The sequence below is a fragment of the Pimephales promelas genome, chromosome 16, assembly GCF_988280905.1.
Source record: "Pimephales promelas chromosome 16, fPimPro1.hap1.1, whole genome shotgun sequence".
NCBI classification, from domain to species: domain Eukaryota; kingdom Metazoa; phylum Chordata; class Actinopteri; order Cypriniformes; family Leuciscidae; genus Pimephales; species Pimephales promelas.
This window is the reverse complement of record NC_142784.1, coordinates 14,466,341-14,482,318: the sequence shown is the minus strand read 5'-3', so window position 1 is coordinate 14,482,318 and position 15,978 is coordinate 14,466,341. Positions and strand designations below refer to the sequence as shown.

The 15,978-nt window shown below is 39.3% G+C and overlaps 1 protein-coding gene across 1 annotated transcript in view; it reads right to left on the bottom strand.

Moving 5' to 3' along the window:
• Nucleotides 1-15,978, bottom strand: part of LOC148973333 (C3a anaphylatoxin chemotactic receptor-like) — a 29,765-nt gene that overhangs the window by 8,535 nt on the left and 5,252 nt on the right. The gene's annotated exons all lie outside the window — the stretch shown is intronic.

Sequence of the window (15,978 nt, the reverse complement as noted above, 5' to 3'; positions counted from 1 at the left end):
TCTTTACTGTACGTCCTGAGCAGGGGGGGCCCACAAAGGTGGTTCACAGGGATCAATTGAAACACTGTACTTTTCCCTCACCCACAAGGCATGTTACTCATGCGGGAAAAGAAAAAGAATTATCAGACTCAGATTCGCAAGACATTGTCTACATTCCATTTACTACACACTTACCGAACACGTGCTTACCTGGGGAAGTTGAGGGTGGAGTGGTATGTGAGGAGGGTAATGTAGCTGGGAGTGAGAGAGTAGACACAGGTCAAGTTGGGGAATCTGAAGACTCTGACAGTTCGGAAGCTGACACTATTGGGGTACCTAATCTTAGACGTTCAAAGAGGGAAACCCAGGGTAGAATGCCTGTGAAATACAGGAATGATTACATTCTAAAATAAGTAAGGTCTTAGGAGCAAGAGTTATACATGTACAATGTGATGTCTTCCTAATATGTTTTTTGTGTTTCAGAGATGAGTCTGCTGATGATGTCGATGGAGTGGCAGGGTTTAGCAGGGGGGAATGTAACGGGTATATATTATCTAAAAATAATTATTTTTGGGGGGACTTTTATTTTGACAGGTGGACAGGTTTTCGGAGTGCAGTGTGTGCTGCGGTAGAGAGGAGCGCGGAGTATGAGAGTGTGAGTCAGACTAAAGGAGTGTTGTGTCGTGTTCGAGAAGCTCGTTCGATAAAGTGACTTGAAGAGAAGTTGATCGGGGCTTTGGTCGAATAAAGGACAACATCAGGTGATTTTCGTGAACCGTGACACCTGTTCGTAGTTTTTTTTGTGAATTTTGATCCGTGAATCGCATTAGACTGCTGGAGTGACGCAGTAATGTTTTGCGAAGGCTATGAGAACTGTGAGTGCATTAAAAGTACAAGTTTAGCTTGATTGACGACGGTTTAAGATATTTTTCACACTTTTGTTAAGTTTTTTGGACTTCATTTTGATTGAGAAACACTCCTGAAATGGACGTTTCAACCGTATTGGTCACGTGCACGCGCATGTAAGTGTTCTGCACGTGTCACCGCACGTGAGATAGGAATTGCGGTTCGCAGTTGACGCTGAACATAGTTATTTTCGGAGATTTGAGTTTTTTTGTGTTACCCTGCCATCCAACGACATTTCAGCTGGACACATCTCTGTGAGGTATCTCAGTTGTTACCTTCCTGTGATACATTTCATCTTTGATTCATCTCAGTTTGATTCATTCGCTTTTTGACTCATTTTTGATTCAATCATTTTTTTTTGTGGGACATTTCATTGAGCTTGAGTGATATTGCATCGAAACTTCAAGATAATTTCAACGCACGCTACGTCGAGACCACTCCCCTCAATTTGTCAATCTATAATTTTTTTTATATACATTTGCTTTTGATCCAAGGAACTGTGAGAGTTCTGTGGAATCACAGAACCTAAGGTGAACTGAGTGAGCACAGTTCAGGGACATTTCACGTAAGTGCTTTTCCGAATGTGAAATTGCATTGTGTATATTGGTGTTTTTTTCAATGTGATTGGTTGATCATTTGAATCTGACTATTTGAAAAAGGAGAACTCATCCTAAGTGGTGTTTATTAAGGTTTTTGTTTTGTATTTTATTTTTGAGTGAGGTTTATCATTGGCACATGTGAAAAGTTTAGAGCTTGTACATTGAAAGTGAGTGAGAGTGAGGGTAAAGGAAAACACAAAGACCATACAGTTGTTTATTTTTTTTATTTTCCATTTTGTGATCATTAACCCTGAATTTAAAATTTGATTACAAGAAAGAAGAAAAGAGACTCAGAATAAATAATGTTTTATTTCATACTTACTTCATTGTATTTTTGTTTTTTTAGAGCTGTCAAGGAGTAGGGGCGTCTCAGCTACTTTATTAGACCAGAGGAGGTAGGGGTATATTAGACTGTCTAAACTCATTTTACTTTTACTTCAGTGACTTTACTTAAGCTGAAGCCTACTCTCGTCGGTCTGTACATCCCAATAAAGTAGTACATAACATACACGCATTTAGTGTGTAGTGAGATTAAAAGTACTGAAAGCGGGGACTAAGATCTTTTCGTTATTCAGTCTTCCGTGGCAGCACTAATACATTTTCCCCTACAAGACGGGTTAAATTCCCGTTACATTTGGGAAATATTACAAATTGTGATGTGTGACAGTTCATGAGTGAATTGTAAATCAAAGAAATGAGTCCACAAGAGTTTTGAAAACATACTACATATTAAAGAATATAACAAAATCACTTATTAGCAGTTACTATACTTTATTTATTTTTTATTTCTTCAAATTGCTTGCACACTAAAAGTGGAACTTGAGGCTCTCAATGCTATTTTAATCAGTCTGCTGCATTTAGTCAGGGAGCCAAAGTCACAAAAGCTCAATAAAATGGGTTGAACCTGACATGGTCTGCCAAACCTTTTATTTGTTTTTTGTTTGTTTGTTTGTTTGTTTATTTTTCTGGTAACTTTGACCCTAATAACCAATAATTGAAGGCTCTGCTCTGCCAGAACTGTAGCGGGGGGAAAAGTGTGGTAATTTATATGCACCCTTTATTTTTTATCAGAGAAATGTGAAAATTAAGATTTTTCCTCAGATCCTTAAAGGTTGGCTAGGCTGTTGAAAAAAATGCATTCCAGATACAAAGAATACATGTACTGACAACATACACTGAAAAAATAACTGTACATAATTTTGCATAATTTTAATTCAAAATAATAATAATAAGTCATTTTTTTTCACTTTTTTCCAATATTTTCATTTGCAATCAACTATTCCCCTAAGTCATGACATCAGTCAATATGCCATTCTTTTCACCAAACACTATATTCATTCCACAGAAAAAAAAATGATAAAAATCCAACCAAAATCAATGGATCTGTGATGATTTCTCTAGTTGGCGATCAACAGGCTCAGAAGAGTTTTTGAGAGTTTTTAGACTACTCTTAAAATTCTTTAAAAAAACATGCTGGATATTAGAATCATGGCACACTTGGCACATGGCACACACGCACACACACACACACACATATGATCTTATTAATTTTAATGAGTTTGGAACAACCAACCAACAGTTACCAAAAGTTACCAATGGACTTCGAAGCTGCTCATCATTGTCTGTGGTAGTGACAGTGACTTTACTAAATACCGGTAGGTTTGCCCCAGTATTTTGGGAAAAGAATGGCAATATGGATATTGGTAATTAACTGAAAGGACCACGCCAGTCTTCGACCGGAAGTGAGAAACCCTGTACATTTACAATGTGCATGGACGCCACTTTCGCACCCTTGAAACTTCGGGGCATGTGAGTTTTGAACTACTTGGACGATTGGCTGATTCTAGCTCGATCTCATTCAGAGCTCAACTTTTTGGGAATGATGCTGCTAGCCTCTCTTCTCAGACTCTCTGTGAGTCCATAGAGTTTATACACTATATGAGCCCCGGGCACTTGCCCTTGGGACTTTGGTGTTGGATCCCTGAACGCACGGCATTTTACATTGTGTTCCCGTAGCGTAAGATATTACACAGTACGAGAGAACCTCTCATAAGAGAACGTACTCGGTTACTAATGTAACCTCGGTTCTCTCTAGAAGACGGAACGAGTACTGCATATCTTGACGTGCCTGCAACACGCTCTGGCTATATTTATAGGGCTAGGCCATGCCCGCCAGTGTTGTAGTCGAGACCACCTCACTCGAGTCCGAGTCCAGACCGAGACCAGAGAGAGTCGAGTCCGAGTCAAGACCGAGTCCATAGAGAGTCGAGTCCGAGTCGAGTCCGAGTCGAGACCGAGACCACTGAGGGTTGATTACCTAATTTACTTTTATTTACTTAGAGAAATCCTTTTTTTTTTCTTTTTTTTTTTTTACTGAATTTACTTGATCAGTTTAGGGTAAAAAGGCCACATAGTAGGTGGTGTTAAAAGTAATTTTATTACAATTTGTCATGCGCAGTTGCGCACTAGAAAATCACCAATCACTGGATGTGTCAATCAATTTAAAGAAATATTTTATTAACATCAGGGCTGTCGCGGTAATGGAATTTCCCTTGCGGTAATATTGAGTGGCTCAATAGCGCGATATGCGGTATTACCGCCATTTGCTATATAAATAAAGTTTACGATGTGGACAAAAACGAGGACATTTTCAGTAAGCATTGTAACCGAAACTAAACAGCGTCTACAGTATATGCGCATTGAAAAACTTTCACTCAGCGTGCATATTGTTATGACAACGGACTTTGAGCGAGTCATTGAACCGTTCATTCAACGAACACGTTTAAAAAAGCTGATTCATTAAAAGAGATGTAAAGAAACAATATGTTAATTATTTCTAACATTGATGTTCAACTTTTCGAGGCTCAGCTGAGCAGCAATGCATCGCATAGGCAACGCTGAAGCTGATGCTTCACTTATTACGCTGCCTTCACACTGGCAGTTGAAATCAGCTCCGTAATACGCAATACGTTCCCAACGGACGTCGTACTACACAGTGAAAAGCGTTGGACGCGGGTAGAACAAAAATGGCGGAGAGATTAAAGTTTCATTCTGTCAGTTCTGTATGATCTCTCTGATTAGGGTTATGCTGCGTGAGGAAAGTTGCTCAGGACGTTGACATGTCAGGTCGGCTAAAAATGTGATATAGTGGTCAATAGTTCAATGTCTACCTTCAATTTAATTGTATTAACTGCCCTTATAAACGTTAGAAAGTCATGAAAATAAAAAATGACATCACAAATTATCGTTATAAAATCAATATTTATTTTATTAAAAGTTAATAATTCAGGTTTGTTTATCAGTAGGCTACCATAGCAACGCTCAACTTCCGCTGGAATTGTCGGATAGGAACCGTCCGTAGCTTTTCGCAAGAGTTCAAATTTATGAACGCATCCGGATGACCAACGGACACGATTTTCTTCGCACCGCACTCGGTCGGACCCGTTTCGGACCCATTCGCATGCGGTCTGCGAATCTCCATAGGAAATGAATGACTTCCGGTCGTTTCGCAGCCGCATCGGAGCTGATTTCAACTGCCAGTGTGAAGGCGGCGTTAGAGACCCATTGATTCAATGCGTGACTCACTGATTTTATTTCGGCTTCCTTGTGCTGTGGGATGTTGAACAGCGCTGCTGCTGACGCGCATTTATGGGAAAATACACGTGAAGAGAACGTTAAAATGATGATGCAACAAATATTTCGCTTCCCTTTGATACGACAAGCTTTTCACGACTTCAAAGACAGAGGTAATTGCACGCGCTCTGCCTGTAGGCTACACATCACCATGATAAACAGTCTTGTTATCATTATGAACTGGTTTAACATTCAATACACATGCATTACGTTCAAAACAAGAAGGGTATAGCCTTATAAAAAAAATTGAATATCGCGGTTGCTGTGGTTACGTGCAATCCTCTACGGTTGTCTTGTCAGAAGCGCGGTATAGCTACTACAATATTGCGGTTACCGCGACAGCCCTAATTAACATACAATAATAATCATGAAAAATATTTTGAATTGAACTCGAGTGGACTCGGGAATAAGTCAGAGTCCTAAAAAAAAAAAATGTTCGAGTCCGAGTCAATTCCGAGTCCAAATGCACACGAGTCCATGACAAGACCAAGACCATTAAAATATGGTCTCGAGACCGAGTCTCAAGTACTACAACACTGATGCCCGCTTCGGCGGTAGTGTGACGCAATGGGCGCAAAGCGCCCCTATTGGACCATCACCCAAGGGCCTCTCTCGATAGGCTGCTGCAGTTGCCGCAGGACAGCCAATAGGTGGTTTGCAGTCACGTGATTGTGTTGACGCGCGGAATGCAGATGGAGGGCAAGGTGTGAAGAGCGCAATGGACGAGATGGAGGAAAATCCGTACTGTACTACTTTGACGCTATTACATATATAAACAGAAAATCGAAACATATGTTGGACGTGATCCTTACGTTATGAAGAGGACCGGTTTTCAACTGAATTGAGAGATTTGCCTGCCATTGAGGCTGTTAGATATCAGCAACTAACTCGTCTTACAGACATACTTTGACTTTACAAAGTTCGGTACGTTACACAAACAGCCACATAAGTGTATTTAAACACCTGAATAATGTAATTATAAGCCACATAAATAATGTATTAACTCAAATTTGACGAAGTGATCACTGCACACACACAGTGATCACTGGTGTTTTTCTGTCAATTTCTTGTATTTTCCACCCTTATGAACAACAACTTTTGGCACACGATAAAAACTCCTCGTGGTTTGTTAGATTTGAGCAACCATAAACGACGCAAAACATAAGCATTTTGAGTGTGTTATAGTGCTTCCTAAATGTCGAAAATCACTTCCTGCCCTCCATCTGCGTTTCGCGCCATGGCAACGCAGTGGCATGACGTCACGTGAAAACAAGCTATAGGCACGCTACAGTGTTGTGTACTCGAGACTCAGACTCAGTCTTGGACTTGGTCTCGAGACCATATTTTAATGGTCTCGGTCTTGTCATGGACTGTGCATTTTGACTCGTACTCGAACATATTAGGACTCAGACTTATTCCCGAGTCCACTCAAGTCCCATTCAAAATATGTCATGATTATTACTGTATGTTAATATTTCTTTAAATTGTTATTTGATTGTAACGTCCAATGATTGCTGACTTTCTTGTGCACAACAGCGCATGACTTGATGGCTTTGGCCATAACGTTCGCGGCACGCAGGACCCAGGTCAGATGTGATGTGGAGCCTCTAGCTCAACTATGTATTAAAAAGTCTTTTAAAATTAAAAAATTAAAAAAGTCCATTAAAATGTCTGCCTTATCGCCCATAATTCATGTGCAGTAATGTTATGTGAAAGAGCACTTAGTGATTGTAATAATTGTAATAAAATTACCTTTACACCACTATATGTGGCCTTTTTACCATTACAGTGTTCATGATTCCATGGTATATTTGGTTTACTGTTTGAGTATGGTGCCAATTTTATTGTTACCAACTATTTTACATATTATTGAAGATATCTTTATGTCTGGTTTCAGACCCAACCTTAGGTTATCCAACCTCTCTGGTCTTGACTCGGACTCGACTCTCTTTGGTCTCGGTCTCGACTCGGACTCGAGTGAGCTGGTCTTGACTACAGCCCCCTTGTCTATGTCTGCATGCTACCGCAACACGTTTTACAATAATTCAAAATTAAGGATAATTTTTGGCTTCATTATCTTGTCGAAAAGAAGTTTTCCCTTAGCGTAAGACATTACACAGTACTCGTTCCCTCTTCTAGAGAAAACCGAGGTTACCAAGTACGTTGTGCAAGTTTGGCCTGAACATTTGGTTACAGGAGTGAGTGAGCTTCAAGTTCCACTTTTAGTGTTATTTTTAAGAAAAAAAACCCTGTAGTGTTTTAGCAATCTAAAGGTGGTTAGATGCAATAAAGAACAACAGTCAAAATTCTGAATGCAAACAGATTTAAGAAAGAAAACCAAATGCAATTCATTCTAACATTAAAACATTAAAATGATGTCCTCCCAGCAGTGAAGACATTGTACAAATGCTGCTGGCGCTGGCACCAAAATGATAATTAATACCTTCCTATTCTGCTTCTAACTTTTATCTAACTTTTTTTCTTATTCATGTTTTTATAATTGTTTGTTTGTTTGTCCAGTTTTATTCATTGGAAGAATATGCCCTTTTGTAAATGTAACATAATCATATTTTTATATATTCAACAACACTCTTATTCACTCTTAAACTGTGAGGCAAATATATCACAGGATACATTTTTATACAGACTAAAGAATAATTTTTTAACATTATACTATGACATGTTATTGATGATCTGATTTTATCAGGCACTCTATATGTTTGTATTGACTATGTTAAAGTGTTGCATTTACTGAGAGGTGTTTTAAAAACAAAACATGTCATATGAATACACATATTCAGTTCTTACCCATTTTTGCGCTGCGACAAGCCGAGTCTTGATCTTGGTATATCTTCTCAGTCTTGCTGACAGATGGTTGGCTTTATACCATATCAGCAGACTTGATGTAATCATTACAGCTATTTGTATCATTACAGTGTGAAGTGGGCGTGCACAGCAAAACATTTCCTGCCGCAGAATATTCCTGAAACTCAAACACAGACAGCATGATGCTAGAATTTAATTCAAATACATGAACTGCTAAAAATGTACAGTTTTTTTTAAATGCATTTTGCCCCCTAACGAGTTATGCCTCCTTTTCTCAAAACTCTTAACACAAATCCATAACTTCTCACACAATTCCCCAAATTTCCTATTTTCGGGTCAAAATAAAGCTCTCCACTCCACTTTGCCTTGGACTACAAGCACCAAATTTTGGGCCCTGGGTACAAACCGTCTTGCTGGGCCCCCGTACCAAATACCATAGTGTTACCAATGGTGGGGCATAGCATTTTTTATCATAAAAACACTTAAAATGTAAACAAAATAAGCCACCTTTTTTAACTAGGAGCGCTGTTGCCCCTGACTGAAATTATTTGGAGCGCAAGCAGAAAATGTAAGGGCATACCTTAAATCAGGTTGCAATGCAATTATTAAAAATTTCCAGAAAATAAATGTAATACTGACAAATTCTTTAATAATAAATAGACGTAACATAAAGATGTAACCTTACGTAACTACGCCACTCCCACTTATCTGAAGGGAGTGGGAGAACCTATTTTCCCACCAGACTAATACTTTCCCCATTTTGTCAATCAAAATGAGACGAGCTGGAAGCGAATGTACAAAAGTGATACAAAAAGAGTTTATTGATAGTCACATCAAAATTGTATTTATTACCAATGTTACTACAAGTAGGTCAAAAACTATGACCATCACATTTAGCTACTTATTAGGAAACAAATAGGCAGCCCGCATATCCTGGTGCAAAACGGTGAACCCCTTTTTTCTTTTAGAACAACCAATTTATTCTATAAGCCTATTATGCTACAACTTTCACAGCAATCGTGACAGCAAGGCATCAACATGGGTGTCTCCCCCAACTAACCATAGCATTCCTAAGAAGAATCACAGCAACAAAGTGGTCCCCTTATCACATCCAAGAAACGCCCGCTGCTCAACTCGAATCCTGGGTCAAAGCATAGGCTGGAACGTGCCCATATACATAAATTAATAATGCGCATGAATAAAAGCCCAGAGTGGGTACTTTTGTAGTTATTTACCTCGCCATATTGCACAATGCCCAATCCCAAAAGGGAAGAAAAAACCCTTCACAATTGCCCTCTTAGAAAGAGGAAGTGCAATCCTGTCTTAACACTGATACGTCATCGACAGGACATGTTACAAAAGCTAATACACATGATAATTCACAGTATGGGAAAACAGCGACTGCGACATCCTACAAAATCCACAATCAATCAACGGGCCTCGAGGCCAAAGGGCTTCTAATGTGCGCGACTCCGTCACTGAAGCCAAACCCCGGGAGATCACAGGTTTTGCAAGGAGATCCGCCCAAGCACACACTACCAGTTCAGCATTTGTGATGTTTATCCTGGTGGGAAAACAGTATCCACAAGAATGGTTTGTAATGCGTCTGTTCAGTTGCCAGTTACGTTCAGTGATATAACCGATGTTATGTTTGTATGTTGCAGCTGATTCGGGCCACTCCCCAAACTCACTGCAAACCTGTGCACTAATTCCACATGCACTGTTGGAGAATTCTGCTTGTCCTATGTACATGTGAAAGAAGCGTGCTGTACATGTGAAAGAAGCATGCTATACATGTGAAAGAAGCATGCATGTGATGTAATGCCAAGCAGAAAAAAACTAGGGTCGTTGGGTACATGAGGACAGGGACAAGAGAGTGGAAAAGTACCCAAAAAACACTTGTAGCACAGATGCAGGTGTTGGAAGGCACTGGGAGAGTAACAAATTGTATACAATGTAACAATGTGCCACTGAGAAAAGCGTACTGAAACAAGGAGCCCATTGTGTAAAAAGACATTAATAGATGTCAGATGTCCATTTTTTTTAAAAGAAATGATACGCATGCGCAAAGAAGGTTGTCCCAATAAAATGATGATGCATGTGTTTTAATTTGGGAGGAGTAAAAAGGAGGAGCAAAGAGAGAAAGATAACAATTTGAGCGCTAATTGGCTAGCACAAGGTATAAGAAATGAGTGCAGACCATTGTAAGATCAGATGGCCAGCTGGCATCTCACTTTGTTGAACTGCTCAATAAAGTTGCTTTTCTAAGACCCAAAACCTCGACTCTGAGCAATTTCTTCAAGACCTGAACCAGACTTTGATGATTTGAATTGGGACTGGAAATCTGCCACAACAGTACTCGCTGAAAATCTAAATAAAAAATTCAAATAAAAACCATATACTGTGCAACATGACATCATGACTTTTGCGTAAACATACACGCTACTTTCGAGTCAAGTGGCGTGTTATCTCTACGCATTTTGAGCTATCCGCATGTATCCGCCTGTATGCGTGTATGTCCACGCCATTAACGTCCGAGTGATTCCGCGTGTCTGTACACGCCGTCAAATGTCCGCGCGAAACGAAGAAAAATGTAGATCTACATCTGGGGAGCGATCTTTTTTTCCTAGGATGGTAAGGGAACAGTCATAAATGCCATTAACCCCAGTGACGGGTAGGTTTAGGGACAGGGTTGAGGTAAGTCATATACTTATATATACAGTAATAACGTTAAGTCAACGGCGTTCATAAACACGCTGAAAAGCGATTATGCGTCTTGATAGCACGCCAAAAATGGAAATACGAATTGGCGTGTCATACACACGCTACTTCATGAGATCAGTCTGTACTGTGATAAAATATACAACGTCCACCAGCAACACCAAACAATTCGAGCTTACCGCGTTTCCACTCCTGTCCACTCCCCCTGCCTGACAGCTGATTCCAATGCGCTATTCTACCTCAACGGACGTCATCATTTATACTGCATGACTTTGGGAAATGAAGACCCACTGGCTACATCCACCCTGCCTCTCAAAGGTCACCGTCCTGGTGACACACAACTTCCACACAAGAAAATACTAAACAACATACCGGTCGCTGGTCGAGACTGTGCTTATAGTGAATGTCTTGCCATCCCTGCTACACCCACTGGAGGTTGTACTACCGGTCGTGGCAGACTATAGAGATTGGAATGGTGGCCCGCCGTAGTACGGGAGGACTGTCGAACAACGTCCACACTACTAATAGGCTCTTCTTGCTGTACAGGTTGAGGAGAGCGGTGTAAGGGACTATGATCAGGGGGCGCTGGCCCTTGAATCACCGCTTGAGGTAATCCCTCCTGTATCTAAATACCCAGAACTGTTCTTTGTCAGAGCTCGCATCCTGATCTTGTATGACACACTCCTGAGAAGCATTCCTACCCTTTCCCTGCGATGGCGGTATCGGGCTATGCTGAACAGATGGATTCACTTTCGATGGAAGGGGTCTTAACTCGCTTCAGTGTATGTTCTTCTCTGGGCCTAACTGTACTTTTGGTCTAATTCTATACAGGGTTCCTACCTCATCCAGACACTTCATTACTTCATACAGGGCAGAGTATCTGTTTGCGTTCACACAGACGGCGTTCTGGTAATTTCCTGGCAATTTCCCGGGATCAACACGCTGTGTAAAAGGGGCTTAAGAGTTGCAGCCCCTGGCTAGCATAAGCGACTGGACGACTATGCATCACCTCAAATGAGAACTCACACTGAGTTCTACAAAAAAAAAAAAAAAATAATAATAATAATAATAAAATGTAAAAAATCTGGTTGCACTGGCTGACAATAAATCACTAAGCTTAATTTAGGGTGTTGATGAAATTAACTTTAGTTATTATCATTCATAATGTCTTAATATTAATTTAAAAACAAATGTAGTGAAAACATGTACAAGGAGTTAAAATAGCCAAGAAACATCCTACTGTTTACAGTTTTTGTGTGTGTGTGTGTGTGTGTGTGTGTGTGTGTGTGTGTGTGTGTGTGTGTGTGTGTGTGTGTGTGTGTGTGTGTTTAAATAAGAGTTTTCCAACATATTAACATTTTTCATTGTAGGACAATTTTTAAAGGATGAATGAAAAATGTGTTGGTCATCACATAAAAATACAACATTTATATATGATATAATAGTTTTGAAGTGCTGGAAAAAGATGTGTTATAGCGGCTACTTGTAAGCGAATGACTATTTCTGTCACATTATCATATTTATGGTTAGAGTTAAAGGGATACTCATTTTACAACTCCCCCAGAGTTAAACTGTTGAGTTTTACTGTTTTTGAATCCATTTTGCCGATCTCCAGTTCTGGCAGTCCCACTTTTAGCATAGCTTAGCATGGATCATTGAAGTGCACAAGCTATTAGCATTTCTCCAAAAAAAAAAATGACCAAAGTGTTTAGATATTTTTCCTATTTAAAACTTGACTCTTCTGTAGTTACATCGTGCATTAAGACCGACGGGAAATGTAAAGTTGCGATTTTCTAGGCTGATATGACTAGGAACGATACTCTCATTCCTGCGTATAATAATCAAGAAACTTCACTGCCGTACCATGAGTGCAGCAGTTGATTAGATAATAATAATAACCATAATTTAATAATACAGTTTATATAAACCGTGATATTTTCTAAAACAATTATCATACTGTAAAACTGTCATACCCTTACAACCCTACATGGGAGAGCCCCCCACTCCACCACACCCCCGCTGTTAAACAAGTAAGAGCACGGGCTGTAATCTGTAGTGACTAAGCAACTTTTACTCTGAGTACATTTTAAATGAGCCACTTTTTACTTTTACTTGAGAAGATTTTTAGACTGGTTCTTTTACTTGTACTTAAATAAGATTCTATTGAAGTAATAGCTACTTTTATTTGAGTAGAATATTTTAGTAAGCTCTTTCCACCTCTGCAAACCAGAATAGATTTTTTGACAAGCGCACACTGCACAAATACTATACTGAGTTTCCCGCTGTTTGCACATAATGACCATTTGGTTGCATGTAAATGTAGTGAGCTTTATGAGGTTTTAGCAGGTGAGGTTTGGGTACAAGTACACATCAGTTTGATAATTACGAGTTTGAGTGTGTACATCATGGGCTACAGTATTTGCTGTACATAGAATAGTGTAAGTTCTCTCAAACTCGTGTAGAGTTTGCAGAGAACATCGAGAAAATTGGAATGTGTGAAAATGTGTAAAATGTATTGAGAAACATTTCTTTGTTTCTAGAAATGAATGAATGGTTTGGGAAATTGGGCCAACTGAATCAGTTATAGTGTGTTAGCAATCAAGAAAAACTGTAATCTAAAAGTAACAAACATAGCAGACTATGTTTGGTCTGAAGCAAAAAGGAAACATTTAGAAGCACACAAAGTGTTATTTAAACATTTTATTAACAATTCATAGAATTGTTTTGAAATGTTGCTATGAAATTTGCAGTCATTTAAGAACCACAGTTTGGCGGCTATATATAAAAACAGCCTCAATTCCACTGATTCAGATAATTTGATCAGATTGGTCCCTTACAGAAACACCACATGAGTTTCACATGTGCAAAAACACGTGTGATCCCATGTGAAAATGTGGACATGTGATTTTGCACATTTATGTATGCCCCCTCCAAAAATCTACAGATGATGGCCTATCATCAAGTGTTTTATTTTATGAATACTGTATGTCTAATAACAGCAGTGAATATGAACACATTTCTTGTTTCCTGACAAAAGTTATAGCGGGATACAGATTTTTTCAGACCGTATTTAAACCTGCTATAAAAGGTACCCCCCTCTCCATATTCTACAGATGATGGCCTATCAACGTCTCCACTTCCCGTGGCGCCAAGAAAGCAAGGAAAGCCCCCCACCACCCATCCTCACCACATTCTACAGAGATACTATAGAGAGTTTTTCAGTCAGCTGCATCACTTTCTGGCGTGGGAAGTATAGAGCCTCCGACCGCAGCGGATAGTGCCCAACCTCCAAGATCTCTACACCTCCAGAGTTAATGAAAGGGCTAAGAAAATCACTTTGGACCCCACACACACAGCCCAATTCTCTCTGAACTGTTGCCCTCCAGTCTGAACAGATAAAACTCTAACTCTCCTGTTGTACATAACATCTCAAAATTGTAGCCTATAGCATCTTAAACTGGACACCTGTAAATAACATGGGCCTATCTGTACATTAATATGGGCCTACATTTCTATTACTGTACTGTCTTGCATTATTTAATATTGTGTTATATATATATATATATATATATATATATATATATATATATATACAGTATATATATACAGTATATATATATATATATATATATATATATATATATATATATATATATTTTTTTTTTTATTATTAAATTCCTATGTATGCCTTCCTCATTCCTTCACATCTTTTTCTAATTCTTCTTCTTTGTGGAATTTCGTTCCCTTGTGGAGCGAAAAATGTGGAGCAGTGATGTTAAAAATTATCCAAAATAAATGTTTGAGCAAGTACATATCCAGCCAGTGTTCAAAACTATCTGCTTGCATTAGTTTGATTTAAAACGGTAAAAACAGCTATACAAAAAAAAAAAAAAAAAAAAGTACAGGAAACCAAAATAAGGGCTTAACCCTTGTGCATCCTTATGGACACGTCGCAGCACTGGAGAAAAGTTGTTTGCAACTTCCGGTTCACAAGGACTTTAATGCTAACAATGCATACAATTTGGCACAGGTGTGTATTTTTATTGGAATTTTTCTATTTCACCCTCACCTTTTTCCCCCCTTTTTAATCCCAGGGCCATTTAACTATAAAATGCTGCAGTAATATGCAGTCATACCCAAGGGCCTCTCTCGATAGGCTGCTGCAGTTGCCGCAGGACAGCCAATAGGTGGTTTGCGGTCACGTGATTGTGTTGACGCGCGGAATGCAGATGGAGGGCAAGGAGTGAAGAGCGCAATGGACGAGATGGAGGAAAATCCGTACTGTACTACTTTGACACTATTACATAGTATATAAACAGAAAATCGAAACATATGTTGGACGTGATCCATATGTTATGAAGAGGACTGGTTTTCAACTGAATTGAGAGATTTGCCTGCCATTGAGGCTGTTATTACTGAGGATGTCTGAGGATAACAGGTACGGCTGAACTCATAAGCATACAACATATTATTTCGAGTGAAAAAATGAAGAGAAAATCCAAAAAAGTCAAGGGTACAAGACTGTGTACATATTTTCATATCCGAGCAAAGGAACTACTCATCCCATAAACCACCGCGCCTCACTAAAGTCGACTGAAGCCACCGTGAAAGAGCCTTTTGAGTGACTTCCAAATCTGACGACGGCCATGTGAACTTTTTCCTGCAGTGAATTTTATATGGTGAACGTGCAGGGAAACTTCTTTTCCTCAATTCACTGAAACTTATATGTGAAATCGCATTTGCAGCTGCACATGCTAAAACATTGATCATCTGGCTCGCTCATAGGCTGTGCTGCGGCAACTGCACATCCAATGGCGCGGGGGCATCTCAGAGGTGCGACCAATGAACTTAGCCCTACGTCATTACGCGATCTTTAATTCAAGAATAACCCAACAAAATGTTTATTTAAGTAGTTAATGTTCATGGGTGACATGGGAGTCCTGCGTGACCCAATATACCCTTATGCACATATGGGTTAAAGAGAGAGAAAAATAAATCTTGCTGCGTTGTGTTGAATCAGCCATAACATTTCCAGCCTATTTGTCATTTGAGTGACAAGTTATCACACTAAAATACTGTGAAAGCATAAAAATACTTAATGGAGAACTCTGGCACAAATTAAATTGAACCTTTGGACTAATAACACATTGGCACCTAGTCGACCGTTCTTTGAGATTTGTTTTCATGATAATCGAATGTGAGGAGTTTTATCTCTGTTAACTGTATAACTGTTTAGCGTGCTGTGTTACGCTAGTATATGGGGGCAAATAATAAGTAAAAAGAAATTGCTAGTTTAAGGGATAGTTCACCCAAA